At 39.9% G+C, this 19,308-nt stretch overlaps 6 non-coding genes across 6 annotated transcripts; all 6 read left to right on the forward strand.

Moving 5' to 3' along the window:
- Nucleotides 1–2,277: 2,277 nt before the first annotated feature.
- On the forward strand, nt 2,278–2,403 carry LOC139056508 (U5 spliceosomal RNA). Its single transcript, XR_011512394.1, has one exon. It is a non-coding gene; the product is annotated as a U5 spliceosomal RNA (small nuclear RNA).
- Nucleotides 2,404–5,539: 3,136 nt separating this feature from the next.
- On the forward strand, nt 5,540–5,665 carry LOC139056509 (U5 spliceosomal RNA). The gene has a single exon (XR_011512395.1). It is a non-coding gene; the product is annotated as a U5 spliceosomal RNA (small nuclear RNA).
- Nucleotides 5,666–8,802: 3,137 nt separating this feature from the next.
- On the forward strand, nt 8,803–8,928 carry LOC139056510 (U5 spliceosomal RNA). Its single transcript, XR_011512396.1, has one exon. It is a non-coding gene; the product is annotated as a U5 spliceosomal RNA (small nuclear RNA).
- A 3,137-nt stretch (nt 8,929–12,065) lies between these two features.
- On the forward strand, nt 12,066–12,191 carry LOC139056511 (U5 spliceosomal RNA). The gene has a single exon (XR_011512397.1). It is a non-coding gene; the product is annotated as a U5 spliceosomal RNA (small nuclear RNA).
- Nucleotides 12,192–15,327: 3,136 nt separating this feature from the next.
- On the forward strand, nt 15,328–15,453 carry LOC139056527 (U5 spliceosomal RNA). Its single transcript, XR_011512413.1, has one exon. It is a non-coding gene; the product is annotated as a U5 spliceosomal RNA (small nuclear RNA).
- Nucleotides 15,454–18,589: 3,136 nt separating this feature from the next.
- Nucleotides 18,590–18,715, forward strand: LOC139056512 (U5 spliceosomal RNA). The gene has a single exon (XR_011512398.1). It is a non-coding gene; the product is annotated as a U5 spliceosomal RNA (small nuclear RNA).
- The last annotated feature ends 593 nt before the right edge of the window (nt 18,716–19,308 follow it).

Below are 19,308 nucleotides of genomic sequence, written 5' to 3' on the forward strand. Positions count from 1 at the left end.
GTTGAATCATTTGGTACCTATTTTGCCTCCGTAGAGCCTAAGGTAGCTGCACAAGTACATGCTGATGTTCCTTCAGTGAAAATGGCAGAGCGTGACAACAACACTTTTGCATTGCCTCACATAGAAATTGAAGAATTAGTTACAACAGTAAACAACCCTTCAGTCTCTAAGGCGGCAGAACCTGATTGATGCATTACCTGTTAGGCTGATAAAAAACAACTTTGATATGCTGGGAATCTATCTACTGCATATCTTAAACCATACGTTGGAAAATGGAGTGTATCCTGATCAACTGCAGGTCAAGAAGGTCATATCCATCTTTAATAGCGGTGAGCGATCCGACATAGAAAAGTACAGGCCTATATCGCTGCTAAATGCAATCAATACAGTTTTTGTAAAGACACTTTGTAAGCGTATACAAAATTTTTAAAAGATATATAACATCATCTGTCCTAATCAGCATGGCTTCTGGCGCCAAAGATCAACGTCTTTCGCAGTTGTTGTTCTTACACAACTCATAAACACTGCACTGCATAATAACAAACTAGCCTTAGTAGTTTACTTAGATGTATCCAAAGCTTTCGATGCGGTAGATCAGACAATACTGTGCAACAGAAATTGGAAAATTAGTGTCTGAAAGGAAATATTTATAATCCAATTAAATGTTATTTTTCAAATAGGAAACAATATGTTGCTGTAAACAATCTAACCTCTTTACTACAAAACACTATTTTCTGGCTTCTGCAAGGTTCCTTGCTGGGCCTCTGTTTTCTTTATAATAACGATCTTCCGTCAGGTCTGAAGGATTCTGAACCTATTATGCATGCCGATGACATAGCATTACTTTCCACAGGCGATAATTTAGAGGAACTGAAATGTACATTTAATGAAGAACTTAGCCAAGTATCACAATGGTACATAAGTAATCAGCTGACTCTTTATAACCAGAAAATAAAGTACGCCGTGTTTCACTCGCGAATAATATAAATTATCACCACGTTGCATCAATTATTAACAACAAGAATGCGCTCAGCGTGACGCAATGCAAGTTATATCTTGGTGCTGTGTTTGAGTCTGATATGCACTGGAAGGAACAAATTATTACTGTCTGCTCCAAATGAAGTCATGGCTGTCATGTATTACTAAAAGCTGTAGAGTGCTTTGGTCTTTCGATTTCACGCGTTCTGTATTTCTCATTTGCGCTCAGCGATTTGTGCTATTGCCTGCAAACGAGGGGCAAGACATACAAAACATATTGAGACCATGTTTGTCGCCTTCAATAACGTGCTATTCGTATGATAAATTATTCAATAAATTCTCACCCATGTATGTCCTTTCTGAACAGCTACGGATGTTATCCGTATCAATTTCACATAAATTGAAGATAGCTGAAGTAGTAAATGGATTAATAAGGTCCAATAACGAGCTGCTGCTTACTATTTTCAGATTATCAATGAAACAAACAGGAGCAGCTACAAACAGCCTATTTACCTTCCCGCCTTCTCATTATACATACAGCCATAGACCTATACAATATAAAGGAAACTACGTGTGTAATGAAGTTCCAAACGAAGTAATGCAAAGGAATGATATTTTAGCATCGTTAAAACATCTTTTCCTCTTTACTATGGAACTACTGGAATGAAGAAGCGTGTAAATGAGTTTACAAAAAAAGAAACAGCTTGTTTTTATTTTTGATGCCCTGTCGGTGCTTTGGTCGTTCTTTGGACTTTGGACTCTGCTTCGGTCGAATATACCACAAAGTTATATACTGAAGCTTGCCAATTTTCTTGCGTGTCACTGAAGTGTGTTGTGATTGAGCCCATTCAACAAAAAGTCTGCCAGTATTATAGTACTTGTTTAGAGTGTGGGCCCATCACTAGCCTTGAAGGCTATGGGTGGGACCAACTGCGTGTGTACTGGATTTTAGAACTAATAATAAAAAGTATCCGGTAAAAAAACAGGCCAGCGCATGCGTTTAAATCTTCGATGTTCAACACCAGATGGCGACAGCAGCGCATAAAAATGGCAGTCGTGCAGTGCAAGCAATCCGGGCTATTTTTAACACTGTTATTAGCTTTTAAACGTGAATACGGAAACATTTAAAATTTCTCTATTAACAAGTACATGTCGAAAAGCCCAGGTAGGTATACACTTGCTAAAGAATAACATGAGTTGAGGTTTCAGCATGCAAATTTGAGAATAGCTTGAAGGTTCGCTTGGCCAAGTAAGTGACACCATTTAGCAGACCAGTCTCGCACAGCATAGGTAATTTCATCGCTCAGGTCTCTCCTCAAATCCACGTATTAATCTTTCGCCTTTTACTAAAGATTACCGTGGGGAGGGACACTCCAATGAGCCTATAGGCCAATTTTTGAGAGGCCTTGCCCGTTTGGGCAGGGCCTACCATTCCAATCAAAAGAAAGATTTACGTTGTTGATTGGCGCGATATCGATGAGCAAGCGTATCTGGTGTTGCCGCAGTGGCAGTCCGAGCGCAGTTACCGCTCCTGTGCATCATCGCGCAATAATAGCGTTACTGTCAGAAAAGTCTAACCTGCGCCTGCGCGCGCCGTTGTCGGCGTACGGATCCGTAACAGCGTGGCGTATAGGCGTAAGCTGTTCGAAAGAGCATTAATACGTTCGGAGAAAGCTTTTTAAACAGAAGAAACTCGCGCCCCGATACCTCAACTACTAACTAGATCCCATCCTGTGCCATATTACTTAAGCTGCGCAGGCTGGTCCTTGCGGCGAGTTGATTGCAGACCATTAATCCATTATTGTTCCTATTCTGAAACAACACATTCGGCACATAGTAAAACACTGAGTAAGATAGACTAGGTCCGGCTGCGTGAAATATTAGAACGAACAGATTTCATTACGGCATATGATAAACACGTTGATACCGAGTACATGAAATTTCTAGATACACTTAAAAATGCCGTTAAACGGCGGTCTGTGACGACCCATAAAAATACATCTACCCAAAGTGTCCTTGGATGAACACTGAAATATTAACATTGTAAAAACATAAATGGTACCACAAATGGTAACAGTTCACATCAAACGAATCTTACCTAACTCAATTTAAACGCTATCTAAAGCTATCTATGTTCTCTATGAGGAAAAGGAAAAAAACATGTTATTCATCTCTCGTGAAGCAGGCGCATGTAAATACAAAAAAACATTGGGACACGGTAAATTACGCAATCGGCTTAGGATCGAACATCTCTACTTTCCCTGAAACTGTTGACGAAGGTACAGTTGAATCATTTGGTACCTATTTTGCCTCCGTAGAGCCTAAGGTAGCTGCACAAGTACATGCTGATGTTCCTTCAGTGAAAATGGCAGAGCGTGACAACAACACTTTTGCATTGCCTCACATAGAAATTGAAGAATTAGTTACAACAGTAAACAACCCATCAGTCTCTAAGGCGGCAGAACCTGATTGATGCATTACCTGTTAGGCTGATAAAAAACAACTTTGATATGCTGGGAATCTATCTACTGCATATCTTAAACCATACGTTGGAAAATGGAGTGTATCCTGATCAACTGCAGGTCAAGAAGGTCATATCCATCTTTAATAGCGGTGAGCGATCCGACATAGAAAAGTACAGGCCTATATCGCTGCTAAATGCAATCAATACAGTTTTTGTAAAGACACTTTGTAAGCGTATACAAAATTTTTAAAAGAAATATAACATCATCTGTCCTAATCAGCATGGCTTCTGGCGCCAAAGATCAACGTCTTTCGCAGTTGTTGTTCTTACACAACTCATAAATACTGCACTGCATAATAACAAACTAGCCTTAGTAGTTTACTTAGATGTATCCAAAGCTTTCGATGCGGTAGATCAGACAATACTGTGCAACAGAAATTGGAAAATTAGTGTCTGAAATGAAATATTTATAATCCAATTAAATGTTATTTTTCAAATAGGAAACAATATGTTGCTGTAAACAATCTAACCTCTCTACTACAAAACACTATTTTCTGGCTTCTGCAAGGTTCCTTGTTGGGCCTCTGTTTTCTTTATAATAACGATCTTCCGTCAGGTCTGAAGGATTCTGAACCTATTATGCATGCCGATGACATAGCATTACTTTCCACAGGCGATAATTTAGAGGAACTGAAATGTACATTTAATGAAGAACTTAGCCAAGTATCACAATGGTACATAAGTAATCAGCTGACTCTTTATAACCAGAAAATAAAGTACGCCGTGTTTCACTCGCGAATAATATAAATTATCACCACGTTGCATCAATTATTAACAACAAGAATGCGCTCAGCGTGACGCAATGCAAGCTATATCTTGGTGCTGTGTTTGAGTCTGATATGCACTGGAAGGAACAAATTATTACTGTCTGCTCCAAATGAAGTCATGGCTGTCATGTATTACTAAAAGCTGTAGAGTGCTTTGGTCTTTTGATTTCACGCGTTCTGTATTTCTCATTTGCGTTCAGCGATTTGTGCTATTGCCTGCAAACGAGGGGCAAGACATACAAAACATATTGAGACCATGTTTGTCGCCTTCAATAACGTGCTATTCGTATGATAAATTATTCAAGAAATTCTCACCCATGTATGTCCTTTCTGAACAGCTACGGATGTTATCCGTATCAATTTCACATAAATTGAAGATAGCTGAAGTAGTAAATGGATTAATAAGGTCCAATAACGAGCTGCTGCTTACTATTTTCAGATTATCAATGAAACAAACAGGAGCAGCTACAAACAGCCTATTTACCTTCCCGCCTTCTCATTATACATACAGCCATAGACCTATACAATATAAAGGAAACTACGTGTGTAATGAAGTTCCAAACGAAGTAATGCAAAGGAATGATATTTTAGCATCGTTAAAACATCTTTTCCTCTTTACTATGGAACTACTGGAATGAAGAAGCGTGTAAATAAGTTTACAAAAAAAGAAACAGCTTGTTTTTATTTTTGATGCCCTGTCGGTGCTTTGGTCGTTCTTTGGACTTTGGACTCTGCTTCGGTCGAATATACCACAAAGTTATATACTGAAGCTTGCCAATTTTCTTGCGTGTCACTGAAGTGTGTTGTGATTGAGCCCATTCAACAAAAAGTCTGCCAGTATTATAGTACTTGTTTAGAGTGTGGGCCCATCACTAGCCTTGAAGGCTATGGGTGGGACCAACTGCGTGTGTACTGGATTTTAGAACTAATAATAAAAAGTATCCGGTAAAAAAACAGGCCAGCGCATGCGTTTAAATCTTCGATGTTCAACACCAGATGGCGACAGCAGCGCATAAAAATGGCAGTCGTGCAGTGCAAGCAATCCGGGCTATTTTTAACACTGTTATTAGCTTTTAAACGTGAATACGGAAACATTCAAAATTTCTCTATTAACAAGTACATGTCGAAAAGCCCAGGCAGGTATACACTTGCTAAAGAATAACATGAGTTGAGGTTTCAGCATGCAAATTTGAGAATAGCTTGAAGGTTCGCTTGGCCAAGTAAGTGACACCATTTAGCAGACCAGTCTCGCACAGCATAGGTAATTTCATCGCTCAGGTCTCTCCTCAAATCCACGTATTAATCTTTCGCCTTTTACTAAAGATTACCGTGGGGAGGGACACTCCAATGAGCCTATAGGCCAATTTTTGAGAGGCCTTGCCCGTTTGGGCAGGGCCTACCATTCCAATCAAAAGAAAGATTTACGTTGTTGATTGGCGCGATATCGATGAGCAAGCGTATCTGGTGTTGCCGCAGTGGCAGTCCGAGCGCAGTTACCGCTCCTGTGCATCATCGCGCAATAATAGCGTTACTGTCAGAAAAGTCTAACCTGCGCCTGCGCGCGCCGTTGTCGGCGTACGGATCCGTAACAGCGTGGCGTATAGGCGTAAGCTGTTCGAAAGAGCATTAATACGTTCGGAGAAAGCGTTTTAAACAGAAGCAACTCGCGCCCCGATACCTCAACTACTAACTAGATCCCATCCTGTGCCATATTACTTAAGCTGCGCAGGCTGGTCCTTGCGGCGAGTTGATTGCAGACCATTAATCCATTATTGTTCCTATTGAGAAACACTACATTCGGTACATAGTAAAACACTGAGTAAGATAGACTAGGTCCGGCTGCGTGAAATATTAGAACGAACAGATTTCATTACGGCATATGATAAACACGTTGATACCGAGTACATGAAATTTCTAGATACACTTAAAAATGCCGTTAAACGGCGGTCTGTGACGACCCATAAAAATACATCTACCCAAAGTGTCCTTGGATGAACACTGAAATATTAACATTGTAAAAACATAAATGGTACCACAAATGGTAACAGTTCACATCAAACGAATCTTACCTAACTCAATTTAAACGCTATCTAAAGCTATCTATGTTCTCTATGAGGAAAAGGAAAAAAACATGTTATTCATCTCTCGTGAAGCAGGCGCATGTAAATACAAAAAAAACATTGGGACACGGTAAATTACGCAATCGGCTTAGGATCGAACATCTCTACTTTCCCTGAAACTGTTGACGAAGGTACAGTTGAATCATTTGGTACCTATTTTGCCTCCGTAGAGCCTAAGGTAGCTGCACAAGTACATGCTGATGTTCCTTCAGTGAAAATGGCAGAGCGTGACAACAACACTTTTGCATTGCCTCACATAGAAATTGAAGAATTAGTTACAACAGTAAACAACCCTTCAGTCTCTAAGGCGGCAGAACCTGATTGATGCATTACCTGTTAGGCTGATAAAAAACAACTTTGATATGCTGGGAATCTATCTACTGCATATCTTAAACCATACGTTGGAAAATGGAGTGTATCCTGATCAACTGCAGGTCAAGAAGGTCATATCCATCTTTAATAGCTGTGAGCGATCCGACATAGAAAAGTACAGGCCTATATCGCTGCTAAATGCAATCAATACAGTTTTTGTAAAGACACTTTGTAAGCGTATACAAAATTTTTAAAAGAAATATAACATCATCTGTCCTAATCAGCATGGCTTCTGGCGCCAAAGATCAACGTCTTTCGCAGTTGTTGTTCTTACACAACTCATAAACACTGCACTGCATAATAACAAACTAGCCTTAGTAGTTTACTTAGATGTATCCAAAGCTTTCGATGCGGTAGATCAGACAATACTGTGCAACAGAAATTGGAAAATTAGTGTCTGAAAGGAAATATTTATAATCCAATTAAATGTTATTTTTCAAATAGGAAACAATATGTTGCTGTAAACGATCTAACCTCTCTACTACAAAACACTATTTTCTGGCTTCTGCAAGGTTCCTTGTTGGGCCTCTGTTTTCTTTATAATAACGATCTTCCGTCAGGTCTGAAGGATTCTGAACCTATTATGCATGCCGATGACATAGCATTACTTTCCACAGGCGATAATTTAGAGGAACTGAAATGTACATTTAATGAAGAACTTAGCCAAGTATCACAATGGTACATAAGTAATCAGCTGACTCTTTATAACCAGAAAATAAAGTACGCCGTGTTTCACTCGCGAATAATATAAATTATCACCACGTTGCATCAATTATTAACAACAAGAATGCGCTCAGCGTGACGCAATGCAAGCTATATCTTGGTGCTGTGTTTGAGTCTGATATGCACTGGAAGGAACAAATTATTACTGTCTGCTCCAAATGAAGTCATGGCTGTCATGTATTACTAAAAGCTGTAGAGTGCTTTGGTCTTTTGATTTCACGCGTTCTGTATTTCTCATTTGCGTTCAGCGATTTGTGCTATTGCCTGCAAACGAGGGGCAAGACATACAAAACATATTGAGACCATGTTTGTCGCCTTCAATAACGTGCTATTCGTATGATAAATTATTCAAGAAATTCTCACCCATGTATGTCCTTTCTGAACAGCTACGGATGTTATCCGTATCAATTTCACATAAATTGAAGATAGCTGAAGTAGTAAATGGATTAATAAGGTCCAATAACGAGCTGCTGCTTACTATTTTCAGATTATCAATGAAACAAACAGGAGCAGCTACAAACAGCCTATTTACCTTCCCGCCTTCTCATTATACATACAGCCATAGACCTATACAATATAAAGGAAACTACGTGTGTAATGAAGTTCCAAACGAAGTAATGCAAAGGAATGATATTTTAGCATCGTTAAAACATCTTTTCCTCTTTACTATGGAACTACTGGAATGAAGAAGCGTGTAAATAAGTTTACAAAAAAAGAAACAGCTTGTTTTTATTTTTGATGCCCTGTCGGTGCTTTGGTCGTTCTTTGGACTTTGGACTCTGCTTCGGTCGAATATACCACAAAGTTATATACTGAAGCTTGCCAATTTTCTTGCGTGTCACTGAAGTGTGTTGTGATTGAGCCCATTCAACAAAAAGTCTGCCAGTATTATAGTACTTGTTTAGAGTGTGGGCCCATCACTAGCCTTGAAGGCTATGGGTGGGACCAACTGCGTGTGTACTGGATTTTAGAACTAATAATAAAAAGTATCCGGTAAAAAAACAGGCCAGCGCATGCGTTTAAATCTTCGATGTTCAACACCAGATGGCGACAGCAGCGCATAAAAATGGCAGTCGTGCAGTGCAAGCAATCCGGGCTATTTTTAACACTGTTATTAGCTTTTAAACGTGAATACGGAAACATTCAAAATTTCTCTATTAACAAGTACATGTCGAAAAGCCCAGGCAGGTATACACTTGCTAAAGAATAACATGAGTTGAGGTTTCAGCATGCAAATTTGAGAATAGCTTGAAGGTTCGCTTGGCCAAGTAAGTGACACCATTTAGCAGACCAGTCTCGCACAGCATAGGTAATTTCATCGCTCAGGTCTCTCCTCAAATCCACGTATTAATCTTTCGCCTTTTACTAAAGATTACCGTGGGGAGGGACACTCCAATGAGCCTATAGGCCAATTTTTGAGAGGCCTTGCCCGTTTGGGCAGGGCCTACCATTCCAATCAAAAGAAAGATTTACGTTGTTGATTGGCGCGATATCGATGAGCAAGCGTATCTGGTGTTGCCGCAGTGGCAGTCCGAGCGCAGTTACCGCTCCTGTGCATCATCGCGCAATAATAGCGTTACTGTCAGAAAAGTCTAACCTGCGCCTGCGCGCGCCGTTGTCGGCGTACGGATCCGTAACAGCGTGGCGTATAGGCGTAAGCTGTTCGAAAGAGCATTAATACGTTCGGAGAAAGCGTTTTAAACAGAAGCAACTCGCGCCCCGATACCTCAACTACTAACTAGATCCCATCCTGTGCCATATTACTTAAGCTGCGCAGGCTGGTCCTTGCGGCGAGTTGATTGCAGACCATTAATCCATTATTGTTCCTATTGAGAAACACTACATTCGGTACATAGTAAAACACTGAGTAAGATAGACTAGGTCCGGCTGCGTGAAATATTAGAACGAACAGATTTCATTACGGCATATGATAAACACGTTGATACCGAGTACATGAAATTTCTAGATACACTTAAAAATGCCGTTAAACGGCGGTCTGTGACGACCCATAAAAATACATCTACCCAAAGTGTCCTTGGATGAACACTGAAATATTAACATTGTAAAAACATAAATGGTACCACAAATGGTAACAGTTCACATCAAACGAATCTTACCTAACTCAATTTAAACGCTATCTAAAGCTATCTATGTTCTCTATGAGGAAAAGGAAAAAAACATGTTATTCATCTCTCGTGAAGCAGGCGCATGTAAATACAAAAAAAACATTGGGACACGGTAAATTACGCAATCGGCTTAGGATCGAACATCTCTACTTTCCCTGAAACTGTTGACGAAGGTACAGTTGAATCATTTGGTACCTATTTTGCCTCCGTAGAGCCTAAGGTAGCTGCACAAGTACATGCTGATGTTCCTTCAGTGAAAATGGCAGAGCGTGACAACAACACTTTTGCATTGCCTCACATAGAAATTGAAGAATTAGTTACAACAGTAAACAACCCTTCAGTCTCTAAGGCGGCAGAACCTGATTGATGCATTACCTGTTAGGCTGATAAAAAACAACTTTGATATGCTGGGAATCTATCTACTGCATATCTTAAACCATACGTTGGAAAATGGAGTGTATCCTGATCAACTGCAGGTCAAGAAGGTCATATCCATCTTTAATAGCTGTGAGCGATCCGACATAGAAAAGTACAGGCCTATATCGCTGCTAAATGCAATCAATACAGTTTTTGTAAAGACACTTTGTAAGCGTATACAAAATTTTTAAAAGAAATATAACATCATCTGTCCTAATCAGCATGGCTTCTGGCGCCAAAGATCAACGTCTTTCGCAGTTGTTGTTCTTACACAACTCATAAACACTGCACTGCATAATAACAAACTAGCCTTAGTAGTTTACTTAGATGTATCCAAAGCTTTCGATGCGGTAGATCAGACAATACTGTGCAACAGAAATTGGAAAATTAGTGTCTGAAAGGAAATATTTATAATCCAATTAAATGTTATTTTTCAAATAGGAAACAATATGTTGCTGTAAACGATCTAACCTCTCTACTACAAAACACTATTTTCTGGCTTCTGCAAGGTTCCTTGCTGGGCCTCTGTTTTCTTTATAATAACGATCTTCCGTCAGGTCTGAAGGATTCTGAACCTATTATGCATGCCGATGACATAGCATTACTTTCCAGAGGCGATAATTTAGAGGAACTGAAATGTACATTTAATGAAGAACTTAGCCAAGTATCACAAATGTACATAAGTAATCAGCTGACTCTTTATAACCAGAAAATAAAGTACGCCGTGTTTCACTCGCGAATAATATAAATTATCACCACGTTGCATCAATTATTAACAACAAGAATGCGCTCAGCGTGACGCAATGCAAGTTATATCTTGGTGCTGTGTTTGAGTCTGATATGCACTGGAAGGAACAAATTATTACTGTCTGCTCCAAATGAAGTCATGGCTGTCATGTATTACTAAAAGCTGTAGAGTGCTTTGGTCTTTTGATTTCACGCGTTCTGTATTTCTCATTTGCGCTCAGCGATTTGTGCTATTGCCTGCAAACGAGGGGCAAGACATACAAAACATATTGAGACCATGTTTGTCGCCTTCAATAACGTGCTATTCGTATGATAAATTATTCAAGAAATTCTCACCCATGTATGTCCTTTCTGAACAGCTACGGATGTTATCCGTATCAATTTCACATAAATTGAAGATAGCTGAAGTAGTAAATGGATTAATAAGGTCCAATAACGAGCTGCTGCTTACTATTTTCAGATTATCAATGAAACAAACAGGAGCAGCTACAAACAGCCTATTTACCTTCCCGCCTTCTCATTATACATACAGCCATAGACCTATACAATATAAAGGAAACTACGTGTGTAATGAAGTTCCAAACGAAGTAATGCAAAGGAATGATATTTTAGCATCGTTAAAACATCTTTTCCTCTTTACTATGGAACTACTGGAATGAAGAAGCGTGTAAATAAGTTTACAAAAAAAGAAACAGCTTGTTTTTATTTTTGATGCCCTGTCGGTGCTTTGGTCGTTCTTTGGACTTTGGACTCTGCTTCGGTCGAATATACCACAAAGTTATATACTGAAGCTTGCCAATTTTCTTGCGTGTCACTGAAGTGTGTTGTGATTGAGCCCATTCAACAAAAAGTCTGCCAGTATTATAGTACTTGTTTAGAGTGTGGGCCCATCACTAGCCTTGAAGGCTATGGGTGGGACCAACTGCGTGTGTACTGGATTTTAGAACTAATAATAAAAAGTATCCGGTAAAAAAACAGGCCAGCGCATGCGTTTAAATCTTCGATGTTCAACACCAGATGGCGACAGCAGCGCATAAAAATGGCAGTCGTGCAGTGCAAGCAATCCGGGCTATTTTTAACACTGTTATTAGCTTTTAAACGTGAATACGGAAACATTTAAAATTTCTCTATTAACAAGTACATGTCGAAAAGCCCAGGTAGGTATACACTTGCTAAAGAATAACATGAGTTGAGGTTTCAGCATGCAAATTTGAGAATAGCTTGAAGGTTCGCTTGGCCAAGTAAGTGACACCATTTAGCAGACCAGTCTCGCACAGCATAGGTAATTTCATCGCTCAGGTCTCTCCTCAAATCCACGTATTAATCTTTCGCCTTTTACTAAAGATTACCGTGGGGAGGGACACTCCAATGAGCCTATAGGCCAATTTTTGAGAGGCCTTGCCCGTTTGGGCAGGGCCTACCATTCCAATCAAAAGAAAGATTTACGTTGTTGATTGGCGCGATATCGATGAGCAAGCGTATCTGGTGTTGCCGCAGTGGCAGTCCGAGCGCAGTTACCGCTCCTGTGCATCATCGCGCAATAATAGCGTTACTGTCAGAAAAGTCTAACCTGCGCCTGCGCGCGCCGTTGTCGGCGTACGGATCCGTAACAGCGTGGCGTATAGGCGTAAGCTGTTCGAAAGAGCATTAATACGTTCGGAGAAAGCTTTTTAAACAGAAGCAACTCGCGCCCCGATACCTCAACTACTAACTAGATCCCATCCTGTGCCATATTACTTAAGCTGCGCAGGCTGGTCCTTGCGGCGAGTTGATTGCAGACCATTAATCCATTATTGTTCCTATTGAGAAACAACACATTCGGCACATAGTAAAACACTGAGTAAGATAGACTAGGTCCGGCTGCGTGAAATATTAGAACGAACAGATTTCATTACGGCATATGATAAACACGTTGATACCGAGTACATGAAATTTCTAGATACACTTAAAAATGCCGTTAAACGGCGGTCTGTGACGACCCATAAAAATACATCTACCCAAAGTGTCCTTGGATGAACACTGAAATATTAACATTGTAAAAACATAAATGGTACCACAAATGGTAACAGTTCACATCAAACGAATCTTACCTAACTCAATTTAAACGCTATCTAAAGCTATCTATGTTCTCTATGAGGAAAAGGAAAAAAACATGTTATTCATCTCTCGTGAAGCAGGCGCATGTAAATACAAAAAAACATTGGGACACGGTAAATTACGCAATCGGCTTAGGATCGAACATCTCTACTTTCCCTGAAACTGTTGACGAAGGTACAGTTGAATCATTTGGTACCTATTTTGCCTCCGTAGAGCCTAAGGTAGCTGCACAAGTACATGCTGATGTTCCTTCAGTGAAAATGGCAGAGCGTGACAACAACACTTTTGCATTGCCTCACATAGAAATTGAAGAATTAGTTACAACAGTAAACAACCCTTCAGTCTCTAAGGCGGCAGAACCTGATTGATGCATTACCTGTTAGGCTGATAAAAAACAACTTTGATATGCTGGGAATCTATCTACTGCATATCTTAAACCATACGTTGGAAAATGGAGTGTATCCTGATCAACTGCAGGTCAAGAAGGTCATATCCATCTTTAATAGCGGTGAGCGATCCGACATAGAAAAGTACAGGCCTATATCGCTGCTAAATGCAATCAATACAGTTTTTGTAAAGACACTTTGTAAGCGTATACAAAATTTTTAAAAGAAATATAACATCATCTGTCCTAATCAGCATGGCTTCTGGCGCCAAAGATCAACGTCTTTCGCAGTTGTTGTTCTTACACAACTCATAAATACTGCACTGCATAATAAGAAACTAGCCTTAGTAGTTTACTTAGATGTATCCAAAGCTTTCGATGCAGTAGATCAGACAATACTGTGCAACAGAAATTGGAAAATTAGTGTCTGAAAGGAAATATTTATAATCCAATTAAATGTTATTTTTCAAATAGGAAACAATATGTTGCTGTAAACAATCTAACCTCTCTACTACAAAACACTATTTTCTGGCTTCTGCAAGGTTCCTTGCTGGGCCTCTGTTTTCTTTATAATAACGATCTTCCGTCAGGTCTGAAGGATTCTGAACCTATTATGCATGCCGATGACATAGCATTACTTTCCACAGGCGATAATTTAGAGGAACTGAAATGTACATTTAATGAAGAACTTAGCCAAGTATCACAATGGTACATAAGTAATCAGCTGACTCTTTATAACCAGAAAATAAAGTACGCCGTGTTTCACTCGCGAATAATATAAATTATCACCACGTTGCATCAATTATTAACAACAAGAATGCGCTCAGCGTGACGCAATGCAAGTTATATCTTGGTGCTGTGTTTGAGTCTGATATGCACTGGAAGGAACAAATTATTACTGTCTGCTCCAAATGAAGTCATGGCTGTCATGTATTACTAAAAGCTGTAGAGTGCTTTGGTCTTTCGATTTCACGCGTTCTGTATTTCTCATTTGCGCTCAGCGATTTGTGCTATTGCCTGCAAACGAGGGGCAAGACATACAAAACATATTGAGACCATGTTTGTCGCCTTCAATAACGTGCTATTCGTATGATAAATTATTCAAGAAATTCTCACCCATGTATGTCCTTTCTGAACAGCTACGGATGTTATCCGTATCAATTTCACATAAATTGAAGATAGCTGAAGTAGTAAATGGATTAATAAGGTCCAATAACGAGCTGCTGCTTACTATTTTCAGATTATCAATGAAACAAACAGGAGCAGCTACAAACAGCCTATTTACCTTCCCGCCTTCTCATTATACATACAGCCATAGACCTATACAATATAAAGGAAACTACGTGTGTAATGAAGTTCCAAACGAAGTAATGCAAAGGAATGATATTTTAGCATCGTTAAAACATCTTTTCCTCTTTACTATGGAACTACTGGAATGAAGAAGCGTGTAAATAAGTTTACAAAAAAAGAAACAGCTTGTTTTTATTTTTGATGCCCTGTCGGTGCTTTGGTCGTTCTTTGGACTTTGGACTCTGCTTCGGTCGAATATACCACAAAGTTATATACTGAAGCTTGCCAATTTTCTTGCGTGTCACTGAAGTGTGTTGTGATTGAGCCCATTCAACAAAAAGTCTGCCAGTATTATAGTACTTGTTTAGAGTGTGGGCCCATCACTAGCCTTGAAGGCTATGGGTGGGACCAACTGCGTGTGTACTGGATTTTAGAACTAATAATAAAAAGTATCCGGTAAAAAAACAGGCCAGCGCATGCGTTTAAATCTTCGATGTTCAACACCAGATGGCGACAGCAGCGCATAAAAATGGCAGTCGTGCAGTGCAAGCAATCCGGGCTATTTTTAACACTGTTATTAGCTTTTAAACGTGAATACGGAAACATTTAAAATTTCTCTATTAACAAGTACATGTCGAAAAGCCCAGGTAGGTATACACTTGCTAAAGAATAACATGAGTTGAGGTTTCAGCATGCAAATTTGAGAATAGCTTGAAGGTTCGCTTGGCCAAGTAAGTGACACCATTTAGCAGACCAGTCTCGCACAGCATAGGTAATTTCATCGCTCAGGTCTCTCCTCAAATCCACGTATTAATCTTTCGCCTTTTACTAAAGATTACCGTGGGGAGGGACACTCCAATGAGCCTATAGGCCAATTTTTGAGAGGCTTTGCCCGTTTGGGCAGGGCCTACCATTCCAATCAAAAGAAAGATTTACGTTGTTGATTGGCGCGATATCGATGAGCAAGCGTATCTGGTGTTGCCGCAGTGGCAGTCCGAGCGCAGTTACCGCTCCTGTGCATCATCGCGCAATAATAGCGTTACTGTCAGAAAAGTCTAACCTGCGCCTGCGCGCGCCGTTGTCGGCGTACGGATCCGTAACAGCGTGGCGTATAGGCGTAAGCTGTTCGAAAGAGCATTAATACGTTCGGAGAAAGCTTTTTAAACAGAAGCAACTCGCGCCCCGATACCTCAACTACTAACTAGATCCCATCCTGTGCCATATTACTTAAGCTGCGCAGGCTGGTCCTTGCGGCGAGTTGATTGCAGACCATTAATCCATTATTGTTCCTATTGAGAAACAACACATTCGGCACATAGTAAAACACTGAGTAAGATAGACTAGGTCCGGCTGCGTGAAATATTAGAACGAACAGATTTCATTACGGCATATGATAAACACGTTGATACCGAGTACATGAAATTTCTAGATACACTTAAAAATGCCGTTAAACGGCGGTCTGTGACGACCCATAAAAATACATCTACCCAAAGTGTCCTTGGATGAACACTGAAATATTAACATTGTAAAAACATAAATGGTACCACAAATGGTAACAGTTCACATCAAACGAATCTTACCTAACTCAATTTAAACGCTATCTAAAGCTATCTATGTTCTCTATGAGGAAAAGGAAAAAAACATGTTATTCATCTCTCGTGAAGCAGGCGCATGTAAATACAAAAAAACATTGGGACACGGTAAATTACGCAATCGGCTTAGGATCGAACATCTCTACTTTCCCTGAAACTGTTGACGAAGGTACAGTTGAATCATTTGGTACCTATTTTGCCTCCGTAGAGCCTAAGGTAGCTGCACAAGTACATGCTGATGTTCCTTCAGTGAAAATGGCAGAGCGTGACAACAACACTTTTGCATTGCCTCACATAGAAATTGAAGAATTAGTTACAACAGTAAACAACCCTTCAGTCTCTAAGGCGGCAGAACCTGATTGATGCATTACCTGTTAGGCTGATAAAAAACAACTTTGATATGCTGGGAATCTATCTACTGCATATCTTAAACCATACGTTGGAAAATGGAGTGTATCCTGATCAACTGCAGGTCAAGAAGGTCATATCCATCTTTAATAGCGGTGAGCGATCCGACATAGAAAAGTACAGGCCTATATCGCTGCTAAATGCAATCAATACAGTTTTTGTAAAGACACTTTGTAAGCGTATACAAAATTTTTAAAAGAAATATAACATCATCTGTCCTAATCAGCATGGCTTCTGGCGCCAAAGATCAACGTCTTTCGCAGTTGTTGTTCTTACACAACTCATAAATACTGCACTGCATAATAAGAAACTAGCCTTAGTAGTTTACTTAGATGTATCCAAAGCTTTCGATGCAGTAGATCAGACAATACTGTGCAACAGAAATTGGAAAATTAGTGTCTGAAAGGAAATATTTATAATCCAATTAAATGTTATTTTTCAAATAGGAAACAATATGTTGCTGTAAACAATCTAACCTCTCTACTACAAAACACTATTTTCTGGCTTCTGCAAGGTTCCTTGCTGGGCCTCTGTTTTCTTTATAATAACGATCTTCCGTCAGGTCTGAAGGATTCTGAACCTATTATGCATGCCGATGACATAGCATTACTTTCCACAGGCGATAATTTAGAGGAACTGAAATGTACATTTAATGAAGAACTTAGCCAAGTATCACAATGGTACATAAGTAATCAGCTGACTCTTTATAACCAGAAAATAAAGTACGCCGTGTTTCACTCGCGAATAATATAAATTATCACCACGTTGCATCAATTATTAACAACAAGAATGCGCTCAGCGTGACGCAATGCAAGTTATATCTTGGTGCTGTGTTTGAGTCTGATATGCACTGGAAGGAACAAATTATTACTGTCTGCTCCAAATGAAGTCATGGCTGTCATGTATTACTAAAAGCTGTAGAGTGCTTTGGTCTTTCGATTTCACGCGTTCTGTATTTCTCATTTGCGCTCAGCGATTTGTGCTATTGCCTGCAAACGAGGGGCAAGACATACAAAACATATTGAGACCATGTTTGTCGCCTTCAATAACGTGCTATTCGTATGATAAATTATTCAAGAAATTCTCACCCATGTATGTCCTTTCTGAACAGCTACGGATGTTATCCGTATCAATTTCACATAAATTGAAGATAGCTGAAGTAGTAAATGGATTAATAAGGTCCAATAACGAGCTGCTGCTTACTATTTTCAGATTATCAATGAAACAAACAGGAGCAGCTACAAACAGCCTATTTACCTTCCCGCCTTCTCATTATACATACAGCCATAGACCTATACAATATAAAGGAAACTACGTGTGTAATGAAGTTCCAAACGAAGTAATGCAAAGGAATGATATTTTAGCATCGTTAAAACATCTTTTCCTCTTTACTATGGAACTACTGGAATGAAGAAGCGTGTAAATAAGATTACAACAAAAGAAACAGCTTGTTTTTATTTTTGATGCCCTGTCGGTGCTTTGGTCGTTCTTTGGACTTTGGACTCTGCTTCGGTCGAATATACCACAAAGTTATATACTGAAGCTTGCCAATTTTCTTGCGTGTCACTGAAGTGTGTTGTGATTGAGCCCATTCAACAAAAAGTCTGCCAGTATTATAGTACTTGTTTAGAGTGTGGGCCCATCACTAGCCTTGAAGGCTATGGGTGGGACCAACTGCGTGTGTACTGGATTTTAGAACTAATAATAAAAAGTATCCGGTAAAAAAACAGGCCAGCGCATGCGTTTAAATCTTCGATGTTCAACACCAGATGGCGACAGCAGCGCATAAAAATGGCAGTCGTGCAGTGCAAGCAATCCGGGCTATTTTTAACACTGTTATTAGCTTTTAAACGTGAATACGGAAACATTTAAAATTTCTCTATTAACAAGTACATGTCGAAAAGCCCAGGCAGGTATACACTTGCTAAAGAATAACATGAGTTGAGGTTTCAGCATGCAAATTTGAGAATAGCTTGAAGGTTCGCTTGGCCAAGTAAGTGACACCATTTAGCAGACCAGTCTCGCACAGCATAGGTAATTTCATCGCTCAGGTCTCTCCTCAAATCCACGTATTAATCTTTCGCCTTTTACTAAAGATTACCGTGGGGAGGGACACTCCAATGAGCCTATAGGCCAATTTTTGAGAGGCCTTGCCCGTTTGGGCAGGGCCTACCATTCCAATCAAAAGAAAGATTTACGTTGTTGATTGGCGCGATATCGATGATCAAGCGTATCTGGTGTTGCCGCAGTGGCAGTCCGAGCGCAGTTACCGCTCCTGTGCATCATCGCGCAATAATAGCGTTACTGTCAGAAAAGTCTAACCTGCGCCTGCGCGCGCCGTTGTCGGCGTACGGATCCGTAACAGCGTGGCGTATAGGCGTAAGCTGTTCGAAAGAGCATTAATACGTTCGGAGAAAGCTTTTTAAACAGAAGCAACTCGCGCCCCGATACCTCAACTACTAACTAGATCCCATCCTGTGCCATATTACTTAAGCTGCGCAGGCTGGTCCTTGCGGCGAGTTGATTGCAGACCATTAATCCATTATTGTTCCTATTGAGAAACAACACATTCGGCACATAGTAAAACACTGAGTAAGATAGACTAGGTCCGGCTGCGTGAAATATTAGAACGAACAGATTTCATTACGGCATATGATAAACACGTTGATACCGAGTACATGAAATTTCTAGATACACTTAAAAATGCCGTTAAACGGCGGTCTGTGACGACCCATAAAAATACATCTACCCAAAGTGTCCTT

Source organism: Dermacentor albipictus, chromosome 2, assembly GCF_038994185.2.
Source record: "Dermacentor albipictus isolate Rhodes 1998 colony chromosome 2, USDA_Dalb.pri_finalv2, whole genome shotgun sequence".
NCBI classification, from domain to species: Eukaryota; Metazoa; Arthropoda; class Arachnida; order Ixodida; family Ixodidae; genus Dermacentor; species Dermacentor albipictus.